This window comes from Sphaerodactylus townsendi, linkage group LG07, assembly GCF_021028975.2.
Source record: "Sphaerodactylus townsendi isolate TG3544 linkage group LG07, MPM_Stown_v2.3, whole genome shotgun sequence".
Taxonomy (NCBI): Eukaryota; Metazoa; Chordata; class Lepidosauria; order Squamata; family Sphaerodactylidae; genus Sphaerodactylus; species Sphaerodactylus townsendi.
In genome coordinates this window covers 122,728,833-122,753,888 of record NC_059431.1, presented here as the reverse complement: position 1 = coordinate 122,753,888, position 25,056 = coordinate 122,728,833, and the positions used below count along the sequence as shown (strand labels likewise).

Sequence of the window (25,056 nt, the reverse complement as noted above, 5' to 3'; positions counted from 1 at the left end):
AAAACAAAATATTGGCCAGCAAAAAAGCCCCACTGAGAACGTCGGCTTACATCATTCATTTTAGGGGCAGACGTTTGCACCCAGAAAAGTCAGCTCTGCCCTGTATATGCTCCTGGATCACCCTCATCCATGCTGGGGGGAGCTCTTGCAGCCAAGGGGTGCTGGCCTGCACGGCAGCTTCCAGGTTCTGGCATCATGTAGTTGCGCAGCCCCTCCACTGGAGTATTTGCCCCATATGCTGATGGAGTAGGCAAGACTCCATTCCCCTCCCCCATCTTCCGATCGCACTCTTAACATCTTCTGACATCTCTTCCTCCAATTTTTGGAACCTTTTGTCCATTTTATTAACGCTGTTTGTTTATCTTCTTTTCAAACTTCTCTCATTTATTTGTTAATTGATCAAAATGTTTTTTTCATCATCTCAGATGTGACTGCTTTTTTAGTCCATGGATTGTTTCCTGATATTGGCCATGGCTCCACATTTTTTAAAAGGAAGAAGGTACACTCTTTTAACTAACAGTGCCTCTTCCTCGCAACAGGTGTCTTAAATTATCCACAGAAATATAACTTTGTTTACATTCCAGGAGTTACCATAGCAACCAGTTCTCACAGCTTAAACTAAAAAAAAATAAAAAATAAATTCCAATCCACTTATACCTGATTTAAACCTTTCCCATCGCGGTCTCCTCTCAAATCCTCTTTTGTCATAAAAAAGGGGGTGGGGAAAGGACATCATATTTAGAAAGATATATAGCTGGAATACCCTTTTTTTTTTGTTGCTTTTATGCTTTCTTCCACTTTTTGCCAAGTAATCCTTTTTCCTTCATAGTCCAACCTCCTAAAAACAGCATTAAAAAGCACTAACCAGTCTGAAATCTATGTTGTGAGCCCCCTTGAGCTCCATAAGGGTGGCTCATGTTTTAAATAAGTAAAATAAGATAAATCAGTCCTCGAGCTAGAAGTAGGCCATTTAAAATGGCTTAAAGGCGCAGAACCACCTCTTAGTTAAAAGGCCTGGGTAAAAACTTCTTCTGTGGCGTGGCAAATGAAATACTGTGTATTTGCACCAGGTAAGCCTGCAAGGGGGGAGGGGCATTCCAAAGGCACGGTGCCATCACTGAAAAAGCCCTGCCGGTCATGACCACCTTCTTTATCTCCTGGGCACAGGGAGTTGGATTTGAGAAGGAAGCTGAACTTGCATCATTTTGGTTTGATTGTCTTGTGCAGACACAACAGTTATGAATTATCACTGTACCACAACAAAAGTGCAGTATCTGATTCCGCTCTTTTAGCTTCTGCTGACAGACCTTCTGTGGGTGTGCAAGAGAAAGAAGAGGAGGCGTACGGGGTGGGTTGGTGGTTTGTGGGCTCCTGAGAAAGGGCAAGTGGGTGCTGGTGTGTGTCTGCTTATTCTGTTTTACTTATTTATGTATCCAAAGCTGTGCCTGTGTTGGATAGGCAAACTGTGTCCGTCGACATCTGCTTTAATCTGAGGTTCATGTTTTTAGAACATTGCAGATGAAGCGGAAGGGGAAAACATGAGGTGGAAGGGGGGGGGGGTTCTTTCCAATTGGACCACTGGCTTTTGATGACTGTAAAGGGGAATGTGATGATTTGCAGAGGGTAGGCCGGTCAGTAGCTACTTAGATTAAGGGACTCACAGAGACAGAAAGCCTCTAGATGCCAGTGCTAGGGGGTAACATCAGGGGAAGGCCTTGAGCATTTTGTGTGCTTATTTACGTTATTTTTCTCACTTGAACTCAAGGCGGATTACAGCAGAGTGAGTCAATACAATCGATAGGATGGGACACAGTGAACAATGCGAAAGGAATTACGGTTGCAGAAGCAATTAAACTCCTAAAAGCAGAACTGAAGCAAAGCCTGTAGTCTTAACATGACGCATTAAATAGTGCTAAAATTACACAGTAGGATCCTAGTTTTGGCAAGCTTAACACAGAATCATAGATCACAGACCCTAATAATTTATCCAAGTAACTTTGCGAAACATTTAGGAAAGTGTACCGGCATTGCTTACATAGAAAAGGCCGCACTGCTCTGTGGTTGGCCACCCAGGGCAACTGGTTGGTCACTTTGTTAAACAAGAGGCTGGAGTCTGTGGGGCATTAGCCTGATATAACAGGACTCTACTTCACCAGCTTAAATTATTTATTAGTTATTTATTGTTAGCCAACAAAATATTGTTAGCCAACAAAATATGGTTTCTGAGGTGTACGCGCACCTTGTAGTGTAGTATTTGGATTAGTTTGTCCATGTCTCCAGCAAGAATGGAGATTTTTGACATGCAAGAAATACCCTAGAAGAAAGGCTCGCTTGTACCCTGAGTAAAGTTGGGTGAAGCCATCCAGTTTCTGCCCAATTGGATGAATAAATTAGGCAATTTCTTGTTAGCTAGTTGTCCACAATTTGGAACCATAACCCTGTAGCGCATGACTGACATTTTGGGCACAGCATGTTTCAGTACCGTTCACCCTGAGTTCTGGATATTGTCTGCTAGTGATATCAGAGTGGGTACATAGAGAGAATTTCTTTGTTTGCAGAAGTCATTAGCTCTGCTGGAGAAGACAGTGGCAGTAACAACACCTCTGTTAGTGGTTCTCCACATACACACACACCATGGACCTTTTACACAGGCTGAAGCTGCTTTACACAGATTCTTCCACCGTGAGGCATCTCCTGAATGGCGGATGGGAATGGAGCCATCTTCTCCATCCTGCAGGCAACCTCCAGTTACCCTCAGGTAAATTCATTGGTCCTTGTGTGGCAAACATTTTGAGGGTGTCAAGAGCTTGAAGTCAGAAGCTGTAAAGGGAGGTATTTGAGACGGGAAGAGAAACTGTAGGTTAATTGGGGTATATTCTTCAACAGATTATGGCAGATACGATAGGAGGAGTGAGATGGTGAGGGATGGGCCAGGAGATGTATGCTTTCGAAAGTGGCGTAGCTTGAATTCTTTGTTTTTGTATTTTAGTTGCAGGAATAAAGAGTAACATCAGGCCTTTCAGGTGCTGGAGGCTAAGGTCAGTATGTGGGGGAACATTTGTATGTGGGGGATGTCATGTCTTGTGTTTTCTGAAGGTCTGGGGGTCCCCAACCTTTTGGAGACTATGGAGGGCCCCATTGGAATTCTGACACAGAGTAGCAGGCACAACTGCAAAATGCCGAACAACAAAATCCCTGTGAGGGGAAGAAGGGAGGTAACTCAGCATTTTACAAAACTTCATTTTATTCGATCGCAATACTGTGTGCAAAAGAGGACAGAGAGTTTTCCCCACTTTGTTTTGAGGTATTCTTCCACAGTGTGCCAGTGTATTTAAATCTGCAAACCTTTCCCACAGGGGTGTAGCTGTGTAAAATGGCACCAGGGTTTGCCCTGGGCGCCGACATCCAACTTTACCTCACCCCCTTGATACTGTGCCCTGCCCCCCAATTCCCTGTGGTGTTTGGGGAAGGGGCACAGTTGAATGGTGACCAGTAAGGCTCGCCTGGCCCCCATACTCCACGTGGAGTTCAGGAGTGGCCTGAGCCCATTTGATGCTGACCAGAGCTCTCCCGAATCCAGGCTTCAATGGATTAAACAGTGCAAAAAATTAATCCTGAGGCCAGGACCAAACTAAGAAGCTGGGCTGACCAGTTCCAGCTTCATCCTGTTGCCTCCACCCCCAAGCTCTGCTCAAAGCTGCACCCGGATGAGCTGAGGCCAGCCACAAACAGGCCTGTGCCAAATGAGCTGGCTTCTCCTGAGGTCCACTTGGAGTTTGGGAGCAGGGTGAGCCCTGCTGGCTGGCGTTCAGCTGTGGCTCTGTCCCAAGCTCTATGGGAGTTTGGGGGTGGGGCATAGTTGTGGAGGGGGCAGCCCTGCACTTTGCCCCCATGTGACCCCAGGAAGTGGCACCTGGGGCTCTAGCCACGCCATACCCTCTTTGCTGCACCACCAAGTACAGGAGAGCTTGGGGGCAGAGCCAGCAGATTAAAGTTAGAGCGGGTCAGCCCAGCTGCTCAGTTTGATCCAGGCCTCAGCTTGCCTGGGTTGACCTTTAGCCTGCAGACTTAAAGCCTCCAGTATAAAATTGGAGCCAGGCAACCTGAGGCCAGCATCAGATGGATCTGCACCACTCCCAAACTCCATGTGGCGTTTGGGGGTGGGGTGAGCCTTGCTGGCCAGCGTTCAGCTGCATCCCTGCCCCGAACTCCATGGGAAATTCAGGGGCAGGGTGGGGGTCAATCCTGCAATGCCCCCCACATGACCCCAGGAAGTGGCACTGAGGGCTGTAATTCCCCCCTTGATCCCACTCTTGCTACGCCACTGCTTTCCCATGCTTAGGAATGCCTATAGGTCCGTGGTGGCGAACCTTTGGCACTCCAGATGTTATGGACTACAATTCCCATAAGCCTCTGCCAGCATGGCCAATTGCCAGCATGGCCAATTGCTGACAGGGGCTGATGGGAATTGTAGTTCATAACATCTGGAGTGCCAAAGGTTTGCCACCACGGCTATAGGTGGCTCGATTGAAAGTTTTGTCATCACCTGAGTTGAAGGACAGATTTAATAAAGATCCAGTTTCCAGTAAGATCTGGCCTTGTGAGTCGGCTAGTATAGGTACAATAAGCTGGTTTTTGTTTTTTGTTTTTTTCATTTCATGTTATTTGAGATTGATAGGCCAGGACAGGTTGAATCATTTTTTTAAAAGGAAAGAAGGCACTTACCCTTCCTAATAGTTTTTTAAACAACAAATAAACTAGAGATGGTAAAGACTGCTCCCTCTCCCCCCCACCCACCCCCACCCACAAGTATTAAATATTTTGGCCATTGTGCTTCAGTGGGGTCGTGCTTAAGACCTATTGGTCATTTGAGCAGAATCATTGAAATAAAGTCAAAGGCCTGCTGCAGATAGTGGAGGCCGGCACGAAATGGCTGCTGCCGTTCATCTCCAATCAGATAGGGAAGATCCGCCGATTACCCACAAGGCACCTGCCGTGCAATGGGTGCAAGCGTGCATCACCACAAGATTTCTTGTCTGGACGTATTTCCTCAAGCCCCGTTTTAACTTGCTATTCTCCACACGGCAAGCAACACCTCTTCTAGCACGAATTTAATTTTGCTTTGCAGCCAGAGCAGGCACATTTGCCAGAGGGCAAAGCTTTGCCCCGGACCTCTTCACCCACAACCAGTCTGCCTTGTTTCACGCCCCCCCCCCCCCCACACTCCCTCAGGCCACTCTGCCATTATACATCGATAGGAGCAACCAAAGCAGGACCTCTGTCTGGCTCCACCCCACCTCCCCCACTCTGCTTCTGCCCTCTCCAGTGATCAGGAGGGGATTTTAAATTTTTTCCTTCAGACAGGCTTCTATTTTAAAAACAAGCCTTTGGCTTTTGCAAAGGAGCTCCACAAGCAGGGTCTCTTTCTGACTCCGCCCCACCCTCTCAACTCTGCTTCCACCCTCCCCAGTGATCAGGAGGGCTTTTTAGAACTTTATTTCAAGCAAGTCGGTATTTTAAAACAATGTTCCTGGCTGCAGCAATGGCAGGAAAAAAGAGAGAGTGCGTATGTGGAGGGGAATAGAGGGAGTCTGGCACATGGTCCCCTTCTTCAGCAGTGTATGGTCCAGGGAATGCTTTGACTCTTTCTTTTGGAGAGGGGGTCATGTTGGGAAAGGGGCTACAATATCAGTATACTTGCTATCACAGGTATAGCAATATATATATATGCAATTTAAAGGGCTTTGTCATGAGCCAGCCCCTGGATACTTAACAGGATACAGAGGACTCTGATGCAGAACCTGACAACACAGTGCAGCCAGAGTGGGCTGCTCCTGAGGAAGACCAGGCAGCAGAGCCAACTCCCAGCCCTTCCCTGCCTGATGACGTGCAGGTGGAGGAGCCTGCAGATCCTCCTAGGGCAGTGGTGGCGAACCTTTGGCACTCCAGATGTTATGGACTACAATTCCTATCAGCCCCTGCCAGCATGGCCAATTGGCCGAGCTGGAAGGGGCTGATGGGAATTGTAGTCCATAACATCTGGAGTGCCAAAGGTTCGCCGCCATGGTCCTAGGGAACCCAGTGATGAGTCGGCTATGCACAGGAGGCAGAGGCAGCTGCTGCAGAAGCAAAGGAGGAGTGCTCGTATTGCAGCAACGTATGGGAAGATAGAATTGTCTGCATCTGATGAGGATTAACTCCTTGCAGAATTCCAACCCCTTGGACAAGGCTCTCTATATAAGCCTTGCTGTGAGCTGGCTTCTGCCTGGGTGCAACAAGTGTGTTTCCTGTTGCCTCTGTGTGTCTGGCCTATTGCTGATTCCCAGCCTGTTTAACTGATCTCCTGTCATGACCTGTTGAACTGACCCGTGACTACACCTTTACTTGCCACCTGCCTTGACCCATTGGACTGTCTTCTGACTGTCCTCTTGTCTGCCGCCTGTTCTGCCTGCAAGACTGGACCTGACCATGCCTTCACAGCATTCCATGCCCTGGCTGCCTGCAGCACAGGCTTTAACAAAGCCCTTTATTTCGCAATTATGAGTCTGATTAGATCTGTGCTTTTAAGAGGAGTTGATGGGCAGAGTTATTAGAACCAGGAAAAAAATGCAGATGACCATTGAGACCAGCAAGCTAGCTTCACACAGAGAGAATGGTTCCTCGTGTGAAAACAGAAAAACATAAGGAGACCCCTCTGCAAGTCCACTGTGCACTGAAGAGCCCCAAGGTAAGCATCCTATGTATAATGGACCATCCTTGTCTTGTGGCAGCTGCTGCCAAAGCAACATTTTTAAAAAATGTGCACAGTCAATCAAATCTTCAGTGACCAATCAGAAGTCTTCCTGCGCAAGACTTCTGCCTGCTTTCTAAAAAAATATTCTGTGGACACTAGGAAAGGTATTGGCGGGCACCATATTGGGGACACCTGCATTAGTATGACTTGGCTGTTCTATGTGGTGTCCAATGATCTTCAAGGCGGCAGTTTGCCTTTGGGAAACATTGAGGGAAGATAATGGCCAAAGACAGATCAAATGCCTTGTATTGGTGTGTGTCCCAACCCCCATGGTTCCTCTGCTCGTAACTGAGGTATTCCGTAAGGATGGAATAACCAGATTTTGAGCACTGGAAAACCAAAGGTGGAAAACTCCCTCCTTATCCTAGGGCACCTGACTGGAGGCAAAAACACACACAGATACGACGGGATTGCATGGGCATAACATGGCGTCAATACAAAACCGGATCAAGGCAATCTGACTTCCTCCAAACCTCCTATCTTGTGTTGCTGCTGCAGTCCCAATAGCCCCTAGTACAGTGGTGGTGAACCTTTGGCACTCCAGATGTTATGGACTACAATTCCCATCAGCCCCTGCCAGCATGGCCAATTGGCAGGGGCTGATGGGGTAATCCTAACATCTAGATGTAAGAGCCGCCACAAACCTAACAACTGCTTTAGAGCAGTGATTCTCACTCCATGGCTCACATTTGCAGTTGCCATTTGATGAGTGAGCCCTTTGACTATTAAGTGTCCCGGACCCTACCCCAGCTTAACACACACGCAATACTATAAGATATACTTATTAGATACAACAAGCGAGGGATCTACCAGGACTTGTAAGAGGCTTCTCATTTTAATCTCCCCCACTATTTCCTTTCCCTTCCCTGAAGGCCCCTATAATTGCTCCTATTTTCCTGCTCCTTCTCTTCTTCCCACCTTCCAGTCCACCCGTCTTCCTCTCTCCCATGCAGCATCAGTTTTTCTTCTATCCCTGCCTCAGCCTGTTCTCCCTAGGAAAAGTTGAGTTGAGTTGCCCAGTGCCAGTGCAAAGAGACTTGCACAGGGCACCTTATTTTCTCTGTATCTCCTCCTCCATATTACTTCTTCTTTCCCTTCTCCAAGCAACTCCCACATCCTCACCTTTCCCTTCTTTCTTCTCTTCTTCCCACAGACCAACTTACCTACCTTTTGTTTGCCCCCTCCAGCCTTACCTGTATTTATTATTTATTCACTTCATTTATACCAAAGCTTTCTCCAGAGGGGGGACCCAAAGAAGCCTCCTTCATTTCCCCTTTCTCTATTTTATTCTCACAACAGACCTGCGAGAAAGGCTAGGCTGAGTCTGTGTGATAGGCCCAAGGTTACGCCATCTGCTTCCGTGACAGAATGGTGATTTGAACCTGTGTCTCTCAGATCCTAACCTGAAACTCAAATCAGTACAACACACTGACTGGCTCTTTCCACACAAATCACCTAAAACGTTTGTAAAATGTTTTCAATTCCCCACCCCTTTACCACAATGTTTGTCCGCACTCACCCTGTCAAAACAATTCATGGCTGCTAATAAGGGGTTTTTCCTCCTCCTTTTCTGAGTTATTCGTTGAATCTGTGCTTCTTGCTGTGATTCTATACAGCTCATATAATCAATCCCACCCCCATTTTTAAATGATGCATAGAAATGATGCAAATGACCAGGCACGGGGGGGGGGGGGGACGGAGTGAGCTCAGTGACACAATAAAGTGACATCAAGCAGGAAGATCCAGGACGGCACAGAGACATGGAAAGCATAGCAAATAGATCACACAGCAAGTGAAAATATTTTGAAAGTGTTTCAGGCTAAAGAATAATTTAAAAAGGGGGTTCAATGAAAATGTCCCCAGGCTGGAAATAAAGCGTTTTCACAGTGTAAGGCCTGGGGGGAGGGGGGACACGACAGTGAGAAACTCCTTGGGGGAAGTGCTTTATTTCCTGTCTCAAAACGGCAAGGGTTACTAGCTTCCATGGGTTGACTGCTGTCAAATAGTAGCAAGCAGCCCAATTGGGGTGAGTCAAACAAGTTGCATGGAAGCCAGTTGCCCAAAGGTTGCTGCTGGGCCTGGCCACAATGAGTCATAAGAACAAAACAGCCTGGGAAAAGGCCCTGCTCCAACCCCAGGTGGCTGTTTTTCCAGGTTGCTGCTGTGGCTGTTGTGATGGTTTCCCTCTCCTCTTCTGCTGGCTGGCTGGCTGGCTGGCTGTCCGTCCTCCCGGCAGTGGCTCAGATGCTGACATGTGAGCAGAGGAACTGTTGGGAGGTTCAGGACAGCAGGGCTTGACTTCCATCCTTGGCATGAGACCTTCAGCTCAGAGGAGGTTCACAGTTTAGCAGTCCTCTGGTCCCTTCAAGATGGAAACTGCCTGCCAATCACAAGCTCCATCCAGTCCAGTGTCCTGGACTATAGGGTGGATATCAGGAAACATGCCAGAGATCACATGTAGCTCCCAAGTCACTGAGTGAGTCAGCATTTTATTTGTATTTATTTACAAAATTTGTATCCTGCCATTCTGCCCTTATAAGGGCCACCAAGGCAGTTAACAATTTAAAACATGCATGATAAAATCACATTTGAAATTATTAAGATCTTCCAGCATTGTGTAATGGTTAGGAACACCAGGCTCTAATCTGGAGAACTGGTTTCAAGTCCCCACTCCTTCACATGAAGCCTGCTGGATGACCTTGGACCAATCACAGGTCTCTCAGGACTCTTTCAGCCTCACCTACCTTACAAGGTGGCTGTTAAGGGAGGGAAATGGAAGGAGATCGTAAACTACTTTGAGACTCCTTACGGCAGAGAAAAGTGGGGTCTAAAAACCAACTATTTTCTTCTTCAATCCCCCGCCCAGACGCATCAAGCCATTTAAAAACAGAGTTAAAACACATACAAAACAAGCAGTTTGTAAAACGTTGGTTGGGATGGAGGAATCATTGATGGAATTCAAATTGAAACAAAAATAATCTTCACCCTCAGGCAGAAGATGGGAACAATAGGAGGCAGACAAATCTCCCTGGAGAAGGGAATTCCAGAGATTTGGTGTGGGGCCAAGAAGAGCATTTCCTGAATTGTCACCCACCTAAGTCTCAGCTGAAGCAGGGCCTCTGAGGGTGACTGTAGTGGTGGGGTGGGATTCATAAGGGAGTGGGTGGTCCTTCAGACCAAACTTCATAGAGGTTGGAAGGCCAAGACCGGCACCTAGAATTGTGCCTGGATACAAATTGGAAGCCAGAGTAGATCACGATGACAGGCTAACCATGAGTGGTGTGTGAATTCTGTTTTCCTAGCCAAGTATGTTCTTGCGTTCTGGTCTTTCAGACTAAGAGGTAAGAATGTCCAGCACAGACCTTGAGAATTACCAAAATCTCTTGGTGTTCTTTAACATGAGTCCTAACATGAGTTAGGACTGGGTGAGCCCTGCATACGATGTTGTACAGGAAACTAAGTTTCAGAGGGTAACCAGTGCTGGTCAGCAGCAGAAGAACTGGATGGAAGCCCAGTAACACCATAAAAACAAACAAGATTCTTGGGGTCTACACTTGTATGTATGTATGTATGTATTATTTCATTTCAGTTTATATTTATACCCCTCCCTATCCCCAAAGGGCTCAGGGTGGCTAACAACATAAAAAACAAATACATCACAACAATATAACACTAATAGAATACATAGGACTAAAATAAAACCAAATTTCAGATGGCGACTTAACACTTCGAACTAAACAATCACTAAGAACAATAACAGCAGCACATTAATAACAAATCAATACATTAGCAGTAATACATAGCCATACAGCAATAATCCAACATCAGAATAGCAATACATAAACAATCAACTGGGAATATATTGATACATTTACAACCATGTGTTTCCAACGCATCAATACATTAACTCCATAACAATACATAAACAATGAACCAGTTTAATCAACAAAGCAATGCATTAAACAGTGCAATCAAATCATTAGCAATAAACTAAGACTACCCCACATTAAACCATAACTGCCGCAAAAAGATAACCTACCTTGTTTCCCCAAAAATAAGACCTGCCATGAAAATAAGCCCTGTCATGATTTTTCAGGATTTTTGGAGGAGGCATAAAATATAAGCCCTACTCCAAAAATAAGCCCTCCCGGTAGTTCCAGATCAGGGTGGTGTGATCCAGCAGGGTGCTCCCTGCCAATGAGGATGCAGCTGGCATCACACGTGACAGGGAAGCAACCCAAGAGCCTGCCTTAATGAATTGTGAAGGTACTTTATTTCCCCTAAAATAAGCCCTAATGCATCTTTGGGTGCAAAAATTAATATAAGACGCTGTCTTATTTTCGGGGAAACGCGGTAATAGAACTACCTAGTTACTCAAAAAAGGTTTGGCTACCTCTACTCCTAGCAATGTGCAAAAAAGGATAACTACAATCCCTAGCTAAATACAGGGGAAACTAATTCACAGGTACAAGAAACTAACAACTCCTGGTAACTTATGCTCCTAATAATAAACGACATTAAGCAAGGGCCGATGAAGAGTAGCGATGTAGAAGCTCAGCACGGAGGCGGCCAGTGTCTCTTCTCCCTCAGCCAAGCTGCCGGGGGTACCTGCCACCAACCCGTTACTTAGTCCTTTGCTGGCAATCTGTTGGAAATCGCATTTAGTACAATGCCTCGATGCCATTTTCTTGACCACAGGCAGCACGGGCCAGTTCAACAACGTCCACCTCCGCTATTATTGAAAGTCCAAGTCTATCACTACGGGAAATATATTTGACTTATATGCATCCTATAATGTATTGTATTGATGTGAGGTACTGTATTGTTTTAAGAATCTGCAGCTGCTGCACGGTAATTGGTCATTAGCATTTGTGTTATATTGAGCGCAGCTGCAGTGTGATTTCATGCTATGTGCGAGTGGTAGCCATGCAATAAAGCGTTGTATTTTATTCTTCTGACTCCTGATTCCTGAGACGTAACACATTGGTGACAAAGGTGAACTTATGGGAAGATTTTTAGTGAAGTGTGGAATGTGAGTAAATTATGGCCTTTCAGGAGCAGATGGAACAGTTTAATTTGGCATTTCCTTTGAAGTGGCAGAGTTATGAGGCCAGATTGAAATTTTATCTCCTGGCGAATGGCATAACAGACTCAGAAAGGAAAAGAGCCGTGTTTTTGAGTCTTTGTGGTGAAGGAGTGTTTGACCTTGCCACAGCTTTGGTAGCTCTGAGAGAATATCAGCAATGCCGCTTGTAGAGATATTGACTGCATTAAGGAGCCATTTCATCCCCCAACCATCAGAAATAGCCAGGCAGAGTGTTTTTTTTAAACGTGATCAGGAGGGGACTGAAAGCATTGCGGATTATGTTGCAGCTTTACGTCGGTTGGCGCAACAATGCAATTTTTCCAATTTGGAAGAAATGTTAAGAGATCGTTTGGTCTGTGGCCTAAGAGAGGCATCGTTGCAAAAGTTGCTGCTGGCAAAGACAGACTTGACTTTCCAAATGGCGTACCAAGAAGCTTTGAATTTTGAACTTGCTGCAGCCTCTACTCGGGAGGTGCGACAAGCCAGGAGTCTGCAGAGACTGCAAACAGCTGGCAGTGGGAGTGTAGACCCAGGCAATGGTGAAGTTCAGAGACTGCAGCATGGTGTAATGAGGATGGGGAGACCACCACAACAGAGAGGGAGGATGTCAACAGAGAAATGTGTGAGTTGTGGTGGGCCCCATGAGAGAGAAAAGTGTAAATTTAAAGAGGCACAATGTTTCTGTTGTAAACGTTGGGGGCGTATTGGGAGAGTGTGCAGAGAAAAAAGGCATCAGGGACCAAGAAGACATGTTCCCAGCTCATCTGCTACACACTCTGTGGATGCACCTTGCTGTCCCCATGTAGCTGGCTTGTCTGGCCAACCCCCACTTGAGCAGTGTGATGGTGCTTATGCAGCTGATGTAATTAACCACGTGCAACCCAAGATCCAGCATAAATTGACGGTGACTGTGAGGATCCAGGATGTCCCTTGTGTGATGGAAGTGGATTCTGGGTCAGCATTCTCCATCGTTTCATGGGACACTTAGAAGACATTTTGCCCACAGGACGATTTGGACATTAGATCTTGTGACTTACCACTTACCGATTATCAAGGAAATAGAGTACCTGTGGTTGGTATGTGTAATGTTTATGTGAAATATATGTTTGATGGATGTTTGCAATTGTTAGTAGTGGAAGGAAGGCAGACGAGCCTGTTGGGTCTGGACTGGTTTGGGAGGTTGGGAATTGCAATTACCGGAATTCATGGGGTTAGCAAGTTAACATGGGAGGTACTAGTGGAAGAATTTAAGAGTGTGTTTGCTGAGGGACTGGGGCAGTATAAGGGTCCACCTATATCATTGTATCTTGATCCCCCAATACGTACCCCCAATACGTCTAAAATCACGGCATATTCCATTTGCTTTGCGCTCTAAAGTGGATGCAGAGCTAGATCCGTTATTGAAACAGGGAATATTGGAGCCAGTGTCAAATGCGAAATGGGAAACTCCAATTGTGACCCCCCCTGAAGGCCAATGGGGATGTGCGCATTTGTGCTGCCTATAAGTGCACAATTAATAAGGCATTGCAGAAACATCCGTATCCAGTGCCAGTTGTCAGTCAGTTGTTAGCAACGTTGGCAGGAGGAAAGGTTTTTGCAAAATTAGATCTAGCGCAAGCATACCAACAGCTGGAAGTAGATGATGCCACTGCAGAAGCCCAGACGATAGTGACTCACAGGAGGTCATTCAGAGTAAAGCGGCTGCAATTTGGAGTGAGTGTAGCTCCTGGGATATTCCAGAGTTTGATGGAAGAATTATTAAGAAACTTGCCGGGAGTCATATCATATTTTGACGATGTCTTGATAGTGGGCGCAGCTGAGGAGGAACTGATGACAGGGGTACGAAAAATACTGCAGTGCTTCTCAGCTGTGGGGTTGCGCATTAAGCGCGAAAAATGTGTGTTTGAAGTGGCGCAGGTAGAGTTCTTGGGATACATGGTAGGTGCAGGGGGAATCCCCCTGAAATCAGCGGTGAGGACCATCCAGGATTCCCCGGCACTACAGTCAAAGCAAGAGTTACAGGCATTTTTGGGATTGCTAAATTTTTACCATTTTTAAAGCATAAGGCCACGGTAGTGGAACCGCTGCACTGTTTATTAGATAAGCGGGCAGTGTGGCAGTGGACAAGCCAGCATGAGACAGCATTCCGAAATGTCAAAAGATTGTTGTCATCAGAAAGCGTATTGGTTCATTTTGATGAAAGGAAGCCATTAATTCTGACATGCGATGCCTCCCTGTATGGAGTTGGAGCAGTGTTGAGCCATCAGTTGGAGGATATGCGGGAAGCTCCAATTGTGTATTATTCTAGGACGTTGTCTACAACAGAGCGTAATTACGTGCAAATAGATAAGGAGGCATTGGCAATAGTGGCTGGGGTAAAGAAGTTTCATGATTACGGGTATGGGCGGCCGTTTGTGATCGTGATGGACCATAAGCCGCTGTTGGGATGATTTTCCTCAGAGCGTCAGACACCACAGATATTGTCCCCTAGATGGTTCGGTGGGCAATGTTCTTGGATGCGTATGATTATGTCTTTGCAGCACCAGTCAGGAAAGAGAATTGGTCATGTAGATGCGTTGAGTCGTTTGCCAGTACAAATGGAGGAGGAAGATCACTCTCCACTCTTGGAGGTTTTGATGTTGGAATTGTTATCAGAGCCTCCAGTGCAAGCGGCAGAAATAGCAGAGAGTTCAGATAAGGACCTAGTGCTTGCCCGAGTTTTGAATTGGGCATGGAAGGGTTGGCCATTGGGGAAGTTAGAGGAAAAATTCAGACCATTTTGGCAGCATGAAATATCTGTCCACAAGGGGTGCTTACTGTGAGGAAATAGAGTAGTGATCCCAGCAGCTTTAAGGATTAGGGTGCTGGAGGCCTTACATGTAGAGCACCCCGGAATAGTGAGAATGGTGGCCAAAGATGGATAGTGAAATAGAAGAATGGGTGGCCAGGTGCAGGGAGTGTCAGATCATGCGAGCTTCCCCACCTCAGGCCCCTACCTGTCAATGGGAGTCCACAAAAAGACTGTGGTCAAGGGTACATATCGATTTTGCAGGCCACTTTCAGGACCAGGTGTTTCTCATCATAGTGGACTCATATTCTAATTGGCTAGAAGTAGTGCCAGTAATGTCAATGACATCACAGACAGTAATTAGGGCACTGCTTAAGTTATTTGCAACCCATGGCCTCCCGGACACGGTGGTATCAGATAATGGGACAGCGTTTGTATCCGAGGAGTTTAGAGCATTCCTGGCAAATGGTGTTATTCGCCAGGTTACTTCGGCCCCTTTTCATCCTGCTACGAATGGGCAGGCAGAGAGGATGGTGCGTACAACGAAGGATGTGTTGCAGCGGATAGTAGAGGGGGATTGGCACCATCGGTTGGCGAATTTTTTGTTAACACAACACATAACACCATGCGCAGCCACTGGGAGGAGTCCTGCAGAATTGCTGATGAATCGGAAACTTACAATGTTGCTGGACCGGATGCATCCCGATTCAGTCGATGATCGTCCACGGAAAGAAGATCATGTGTTGAAAGCACCTCGGACATTTGATAGGGATGATTGTAAGGAACTTGAAGGACTTGAAACAAAGCGACTTAGGACAGCTCGTTTATTCCATAAACTTCAATGAACACGATACACGCCATGCGAGAACTGGCCCCCCTCGGCTAGAATCGTCGTTTTTACAGACGAGAGCACTGCCCCTCCCCCTGGTAAAGTTCCCAAGCATAGTTTCACACAGTAAAAGCGAAAGTAAGTTTCACACAGATATGATAAGCATAAGCATAGCAAGGTCAGTACTCCGGGCAGCAAGCCCAGCACAAGGAATGTGCCAAGGACGAGTCGGGCGGGGGATCGCACTAACCCCCACCCTTACAATGATACTGTGTATGTCAGAAATTATGGAGCAGGTCCGTGTTGGGTCCCAGCAGTAGTGAGGCAGCCGACAGGACCCTTGTCTTATAGGGTGGAAACTGAAGAGGGATGGGTGATCCGCAGACATGTCGACCAAGTAAGGAAAAGAGTGCCAGGTCCAATAATAGATCAGGAAATTGCACAACAAATGACGGAGGAAAAGGGGGGGCAAGATGCAGATCAGGAACCCCAGGTCCTTGAGGAATCTAGGGTGGTACGGGCGCAGTTGGAAATGCAGGATGAGGAAGCAGTAAATAGTCCAATTGTTTTGCAGGATCAGGAACAAACACAGACTCAGGAGCCAGAGCAGGAGTTGAGACGATCTCAGCGAAAGAGAATCCCACCAGACTATTACAGGAGTTAGGGGGAAGGGGTGTAATTGTCAGGATGATGTTGGTGTGTGTTCTGTCCTTGGATTTCTTCCCTCCTGTCGGTCCTGGCTCTCTGCCGGGTCTGCTTTCATGTTATCTCAGCTCGACTGTGAAACTATGCATTGTTGATTATTCTGTGGTGGGAAAGGGGTATTAAAGCTATTATCAAAGTTCTGAGTCTTTTAGAACTCGCATTGCCTGTATTCGACTATGACTGCCAGTACAATAAAGAACTGAAAATGGTTACTTTTGCCTGGACTTTACTAGTTCATTACATTATGCGAGTTCTCACCTCTCAGTGTAACTTTTGACGTGAAGTACAAGGTTACCTGATGTCTCGTCGTGGTCTCATCTCCACGGATCCTGATAAGCAGGGATTCAGGGGTCCTTTCAATTCTGAATATGAGGTTAGGATGGAGACCCCCATAGAGAGTCCTGCCCAACCTCCCCCTGCCCTGATTCATGCAGAGAAGGCTGATCAGGAGCTGGATCCAGAACCAGAGCCTCGGTCATTCGTTGCGCTGTCCCGACCTCATCTCAGCTGGAGTGTTACTTTCCTCGGGTTGTAGGAGCAGGTTGAACAGACAACTCTGATGGCGACCTGCAGAACCCTGTCAGCATGCTGCCTTCCCCTGACCCAGGAACAATGTGACATGGGCGGAGGAGCTGCCATGGACAATGAACCAGCAGCGATGCATTTCACCACCTGCCGCAAGATGGATTACAAACCCATTATGAGAATGGTGACTGAGGAGATTGGTCTTTCTACTATCCATGGTACTACTCGTGAGTTGCTTGAATGATTTCTTGATCGTCGCTTTGAGAAGACCATGGCTACTGGACACCTACACAGCACCGGCGCTCGACCCAAGGTCCCCTAAAAGATGCTTCCTAGACATGATTTGGGCGAAACTGAATCAACCTGAGGGGAGTCTCAAAAGCCTTGGCCCGATGAGGAAGTGGAAGTGGGTCAGTTGGTGAATCTGGGCACTTCACACCCAGCCTCGTTTCCCCATGGAGTGTTCGGGAAGGATGAACCAGTGGAAATACTTGATCCCCTTCATGCGAGGAGGATGAGCCGGGATGGCCAGGACTCCCAAGTAGACCCAGGTCTACGTTCCCTACATGCGCAACAGGCTGCTCTGGACCGGGCTAAGCGTGAATGGCAGGAGGCCCGGGAAGCCTTGATTGACGAACGTGTTAGTCAGCGGTTTCAACTCAGGGAAGAGTATGACAAGGAACGTGAAGAGTTATATCAGCAGCTGCAAAAGGATCGAGAACAACAGGAACACGTAGTTTTGCAAGCCGTGGAGCAGTCCAAGCAAGAATTGCTCCGGGAAGTACAGCAACTACGCGCTCTGAGATTACAACAATCCCAGGACGCGGCTGTCTACAGCGCTGAACTTGTTCAAATCCAGCGTGAACATACAGCCCTGGAGAAGGAAAGGTCCGAACTGCTTCAGAAGGAACGTGACTTGGTGGCCATCGAGGCCCGTGAACGCGCTGCAGCGGCAGACCTGCAATGCCAGCTAACTGCTCAAACGGCGGAGTTGCGTTTGGAACACCAACATGTTGCAGCAAGCCAGACCCACGGACAGCCAGATATGTCTCGCCCACGTTCGGTGGACTATCGATCCACCCAACCACCGCCAAGACGCCACTTTCAGCCTGCTCCAGCCCAACACGCAGCACCCCTTCGTCCTGGACCTCAGGGTCATGATTTCACTCGCCCACGTATTCCGGCTCGTTTCGATGGTACTGCATCCAAACTACCGTATTTCATCTTACAGCTGGAATGCGCATATGCAGGAATACGATGACATGTATCGTTCTGAAAGGGAGAAGGTCCATGACATCAGATTGGTTTTGGACGGGGAAGCGGCAGAGTGGTTCGTGGAACTTTTTGAACTTGATTCTGAGGAACTTAACTCAGTAGCTGACTTCTTGCAAGGCTTACACTTGCGGTTTGAGGATCGAGATGCCTGTGATAACGCTAAAAAGACACTTAAAACAATGCAGCAGGGCACCAAGCCATTCACGGAGTTTGCACGTCAATTGCGGTCGCCAGCAAAATTCCTGACTGGCCAGACCGGATGAAAGCTGAATACTTCTATGAGGCTGTTGATCCAGAAATCCGGAGTTGGGCTGTTATGAACAACGAGCCTCGTACAGTGGCAGAATGGATTGAAATCAGCAGTATCATTGTGGGCAGACTCAACCGTTCCAAAGGGTTGGGGACCAAAACCCAGCCGGCCAAACACCCTGTGCCTCAGGTGAAGAAAGCTCCTGCCTCAGCTGCCACCCCACCTGCCACTGCTGAAAGTTTCTCAGAGCGACGTTGTTGTTTAGGACTCTGTCTGTATTGTGGCAAACCTGGTCATGTAGCTGCTACCTGCCCAAAGAACACCAAACCTACAGGCAGCTTGCCTCCAAAAAGATCTACAGCTAAGCCAGCACAGCGATCAGCGCCTCCTAAGTCAACTCAGGGCACATCAAAAGCCTTGGATGCAGAGGAACTTGATTTCCCCGAGGAAGATGAAACCAGCAGCATCGGACTCTCTACAGCAGTTCCTGAAACTACGGAGACTCCTAAAGATGCGCTGAGTGATGGTGGTGCCCCTATTACCCTAATGACTACATTGTCTAATCCGGCCAAGCATACTCGTATTTTGGCCCGGCCGCTTGTTGACTCCGGGTGTTCCCATTGCCTTATGCAACCACAAATAGTGGAGGAACTTGGATTACAATTAATTCTGCTGGCCAAACCCTTACCGTTTACACAAATGGACGGTAGCCCTTTAGGAGGAAGTGGTCCAGCTCATTTTAAAACTGAACCCGTCCTGTTGCAATGTGAGGAGCATTGGGAGCACCGTAATTTCATTTTGGCCCCAGTGGCAAAATACTCGATCGTTCTTGGAACGTCGTGGTTAGAGACACATGATCCCACTATCCGATGGGTATCTCGCATAGTTTGTTTTACTGAGCCACCCTGTGGGGATCACATGCATGAAGGGGATCACCCTGTGGGGATCACATGCATGATCCACCTGAACCAAGCACCCCTGCATTGGCTTCTGGCGTTTCCTCGCTACCCGAACTCCCCGGAGTGCCTAAGCATTTCTAGGACCTTGCCAGAGTTTTTGAAGAGCAGGAATGCGACCAGCTGCCCCCCGCCCATAGGGATACGGATTGTAAGATTGAGTTGATCCCAGGAGCCAAACTACCAAAGGGCTGTGTATATCGGATGAGTCCCACCGAGGAGACTGAGTTAAGGGCGTTTCTGGACAAGAATCTGGCTCGTGGTTTCGTTCGGAAGGCAACTAGGAACACGTACGTTGCACCTGTGTTTTTGTCAAGAAAAAGGATGGCTCTTTGAGATTGTGTACTGACTATAGAGGTTTGAATGCAGTGTCAGCCTCCAACAAATACCCTTTACCCTTGATCAAAGACCTTTTAGATGCTTTGGGGTCGGGGCGGATTTTCACCAAGTTGGATTTGAGAGAGGCTTACTATAGAGTACGCATCGCGGAAGGTTATGAGTATCTCACAGCCTTCAACACTAAGTTTGGACAGTATGAATATCTCGTAATACCATTTGGATTACACGGCGCGCCTGGGGCTTTCGTGTCCTTGATCAATGAGGTTTTGCAAGATTTATTGTTGAAAGGAGTGGTGGTGTACTTAGATGATGTCCTGATTTATTCCCGCACCGAGGAGGAGCATGTAGCTCTGGTTCGCACAGTGCTGCAGAGGCTTCTTGACAACTCTTTATTTGTGAAACTGTCCAAATGTACCTTCCATCAGGAAAAGTTGGATTTTCTTGGATATTGTGTGTCGTGGGCGGGGGGATTGGAAATGGACCCTGCTAAGGTGGAAGCAGTAGTAAATTGGCCCATCCCTACCACCCGCAGGGAGCTCCAATCGTTTCTGGGATTTGCTAACTTCTATCGTGACTTTATTCCGCAATTCGCCCAAATAGCCTTGCCCTGAACCGATTTACTACGTACAAAAGGCAAGGGGCCGCAAGTAGCTAAGCCGGGTGCCCCTCTTAATTGGACCGACGGTTGCCAGTGGGCGTTTCAACAACTTAAGACTGCCTTTATGACCAAGCCTATTTTAACCCATCCCAATCCTGACTTGCCATTTATAGTACATGTAGACGCGTCTGACAAAGCTTTAGGGGCAGCCCTGTTACAACGGGGTGCGGATGGAAAACTGTCTCCTTGCGCCTATCTTTCGAAAAAGTTTTCAGGTCCTGAGCTCAATTGGACAGTAGGTGATAAGGAAACTGCAGCCATTAAAGAAGCTCTCAGCACTTGGCGCCATTGGTTAGAGGGTGCTGCCTGCACTTTCCAAGTTGGGTCGGATCATAAAAACCTGTCAGCTCTGCCCACCCCCAGTAAAATGTCGGCTAAGCAATTGCAGTAGGCTGATTTCTTTTCCCGGTTCCAGTTTACAGTGCATTTTTTCCCTGGGAAAACCAACCGATTAGTGGACGCGCTCTCCCACCTTCCTCGGGGGCGGATACCTCCTTATGCGCCATTCCACGTACTGTGCTTTCTCCAACACAATTGGGTCTCGCAGTCACCCGGTCCCAAACTTGCGCGCAGTCCGAACCGCCCCTGGTTTCATCAACCCCGGCCAATGCTCCTCCCAGGTATCCTGATACGGTTTCCTCTCTCCTACATGACTTTCTCACGGCGGGGAAAAGCCCCGTTCCAGAGAGTGAAAGCGGCCCATCACTGTTACTGCGGGACGGGGTGTGGTGAAAAGGAGACTGTTGGTATGTGCTGCCGCATCTCAGAAAAACTGTGCTTCTTGCTGGCCATGACGCTAAACAAGTGGGGCATTTCGGATTTTTGAAAACGTTACATCTGCTACGCCGCCAATTTTGGTGGCGCACCATGTGGAAGGACATTGAAGAAGAAGAAGAGTTTGGATTTATATCCCCCCTTTCTCTCCTGCAGGAGACACAAAGGGGCTGACAATCTCCTTGCCCTTCCCCCCTCACAACAAACACCCTGTGAGGTAGGTGGGGCTGAGAGAGCTCCGAGAAGCTGTGACTAGCCCAAGGTCACCCAGCTGGCGTGTGTGGGAGTGCACAGGCTAATCTGAATTCCCCAGATAAGCCTCCACAGTTCAGGCGGCAGAGCTGGGAATCAAACCCGGTTCCTCCATATTAGATACATGAACTCTTATCCTCCTACGCCACTGCTGCTCCCATTGAGGAAGCAATAAATAGTCCAATTGTTTTGCAGGATCAGGAACAAACACAGACTCAGGAGCCAGAGCAGGAGTTGAGACGATCTCAGCGAAAGAGAATCCCGCCAGACTATTACAGGAGTTAGGGGGAAGGGGTGTAATTGTCAGGATGATGTTGGTGTGTGTTCTGTCCTTGGATTTCTTCCCTCCTGCTGGGTCTGCTTTCATGTTATCTCAGCTCGACTGTGTGAAACTATGCATTGTTGATTATTCTGTGGTGGGAAAGGGGTTTGCTACTGTATTAAAGCTATTATCAAAGTTCTGAGTCTTTTAGAACTTGCATTGCCTGTATTCGACTATGACTGCCAGTACAATAAAAAACTGAAAATGGTTACTTTTGCCTGGACTTTACTAGTTCATTGCAGTAATGTATTGTATTGATGTGAGGTACTGTATTTTTTTAAGAGTCTGTAGCTGCTGCACAGTAATTGGTCATTAGCATTTGTGTTATGTTGAGCGCAGCTGCAGTGTGATCTTATGCTATATGCGAGTGGTAGCCATTCAACAAAGTGTTGTATTTTATTCCCCCGACTCCTCATTCCTGAGACGTAACATATCCCTTCCCCAAAAGGGGCTCATAGTGGCTAACAGAAAAAAGAGAGTTAAAAAACCCATACAATTAAGAAAGATCACTGGCACCATAAAATAATTTTAGCTAAAGGCAATGGGAAAGGAAATTGAAAAAAGGAAAGGCACGAAGAATCAAAACAGCAGCGGGGCAGGGAGGCCAGATATGATGGAACAGGCTGTTGCTGTCCTCAACCTGAGGCCTCACTGATTAGTGTCATCTTACAGGCCCTACAGAACTAACTTATTTATTTATGTATATACATTTCTAACCTGCCCCAGACCTGAAGGGCTCAGGGTGAGTTACAACATAAGTCATAAAAATAACCTACAAGCAATTATAAACTGAGCACAATAAAACCTTTTAAAAATTCCTACAAGCCTGTTAACGTTTCTTAGACCGGACTGGGGGGGGGGGGGTAGGCGGGTCTCATTTGACAGAGCGTTCCACCAGGCTGGGACCAGAGTCCAAAGTGCTCTGGCCCCTGGTCGAGGACCGCCAGATATCTTCCAGGCCAAGGATCACCAATGAGTGGTTATCCATTCAGCAAGGCATTCTCCTGGGGGTGTATTTGGAAAGATGGTCCCATAAAGTCAGAACTCTGACCAAGATAATTAGTTTCATTGGTCTTTAAGTTGATACTGGACTTGAATCTAGTTGCAATGAACAAAATGCTTTGACAAAGAAGCAAAAGGAGGAGGGATGGGAAGAGTCAACATTGAGTTATTTGGGTTCCGACAGAAATAATAGCATCTTGTTCCTCCCTTCCTTCGCAGGAATACCAGCCTTAATGAAGCAGACAAGGAAAGCCAAACATTCGCCCAGGCTAACCCTTCAAGAAACCCCTAGAACATCTCAGTGGTGGCTATTTTTTCCATAAAGGAATTGTTTTACAGAGAAAAGACAATGCACGTTTGTACAATTCATGTTTCAAACTTTTCCAAGTTAATTTCTTTAAGTTGGTTTTTCTGAGGTACTTTTCTACCTTCCTTTTTTGCATTAAAAAAAGTAAATGGTGTGTGGGTTTTTTCCCCAGTTTAACTTATTTAGTGGGCATTCTTTTCACCTCTTCTGTTCTCCCAGCCACCCATTACCCTCTTCCCACCCCTGTTGGTGTCGTCACTCCATTTCTCTGCATTACCACTGACAGAACGTTAGCATTCCCCTGGCTTTGTAGATCTAACCCATGCACATGAGGCGTGGGAAACTGAAGGACCTTTTTCTTTCATACGAGCCTGTCTTCATCAGAGGTCCTGGTCTGGTTGGCCAAAACATTGGAGCCTAGAATGGTGCTGGCTAGTAACAGGGCCTTCTCCTTGGTGGTGCCTAGGAAAATCCTGACCTGGATTGCCTTGGTGAGCCTGCTCTTGTCAGATCTCGGAAGCTAAGCAAGGTCAGCCCTGTCGTAATTGAATGGGAGACCACCAGGGAATGCTGTGGTAACTATACAGAGGAAGGAAATGGCAAACCAACTCTGTAGCCTCCTGCCTGGAATGCCCTGCTGGGTTTCCATAAGTCAGCTATGACTGGCGGCACTTGACAAATTAGGCATTTAAAATCACTGCAAGAGACTTTCGTTCGGCACCTTCCTTTCCACACTTTCAGCAGCAAGTGAAAACAGCTACATTTTGTCAAGCATTTTAAGAACGGAGAATTTTTGTTTTGCTTTTTTGACATAGACTCTGCTGGTGTTGTACTGTGTTTTTATTTGATGTTTTTGTTTTTGATTGTATGTTTTCTTGACCAAACTCATTTTATTAGAGTAAGTTTTATCACATCTGTTGAAGAAAGCAAAAATGTATAGATAACATGCGACATTTAAAATTCTATATTTTGCCAGTCTGGTGGTGTTAGAAAATGCAAGTAAAATATCATGCTGCATTCGAGGAGTTTAGTGGGCAAATTAGGAATTGATTCCAGAATCAACCAGAAGTCAGAAACTTGTACCAAATTTCAGTTTGAATGCAGCGTGGTGATTATTGTAATTCTGGTTGATAAAAACTATATGTAACAAAAATTGATTCTTTGCTGGCTAAGATTATAGTGGATTATAAGAGATTTAAATGTGCTGCCATGCAGGAAAAATTTACCCATGTGGTATTCCATATTGCTTGTGACTTTGACACATCTGGAAGTATCTCTGGAAGTATTACTTTAGATAATTTTAGGGATATATATAATGAGCAGATCTACATGGGAATGACTGGAAATGGGTTCATTAGATGAAGAAAGATCATGAAATTATTTAAAAACATCATCAGTATCTGGGAATAAAAGCTCGAATGGTGGGATATCTGGTTTCAGTTGATAACGTAAACTTGGAGAGAGCTGTTGGGAGGATCCGGACCGGTAGCAGGTTTTTTTAAGAACTCTTGTATGGCTGATCATCTTTAAGCAGAACAACTTCTTGTTTGGATGTAGGTTTTCCTATGCTGAAAACTAAGGTGAAAAAGTGGAATGATGTATGGTGCTGGTTTTTATCTGATCAAACAAGCATTCAAGAATTGTGAAATAATCCATTTGGAAATGGATTATAAAGATTTTTCTTTGTTATATTACCATTCATTATTTATTCTTGCCACCTCTCTACTACCTCTCAAAATACTAACAGGGGATGGAGAAAAGTCAGAACTACTCAATACCTTCTTTGCCCCAGTCTTTTCCCAAAAAGGAAACAGTTCTCATCCAGGAGAAAATGAAACAGAGGATACAGTAGGAGAAATTCAGCACAAAATAAAGAGGTAGTGCAGGAATACCTGACTGCTTTAAATGAATTCAAATCTCCAGGGCCTGATGAACTACATCCCAGGGTATTAAAAGAACTGGCAGAACCGCTTGCTATAAATCTTTGAGAAGTCCCACTGGACTGAAGGAGGGCTAATGTTATCCCCATGTACAAAAAGGGGGAAAAGGAGGACCCTAATAATTACCATCCAGTCAGCCTGACATCAATATCAGGGAAGATTCTGAATCAGATCATTAGACAGCCAGCACTTAGAAGGGGATACTGTGCCAGCACTTAGAAGGGGATACTGTGATCACAAAAAGTCAGCATGGGT

The 25,056-nt window shown here is 46.6% G+C and overlaps 1 protein-coding gene across 1 annotated transcript in view; it reads left to right on the top strand.

Moving 5' to 3' along the window:
• The window catches only part of NAT8L (N-acetyltransferase 8 like), a 78,946-nt gene that overhangs the window by 43,742 nt on the left and 10,148 nt on the right, over positions 1-25,056 (top strand). The window lies entirely within an intron of this gene.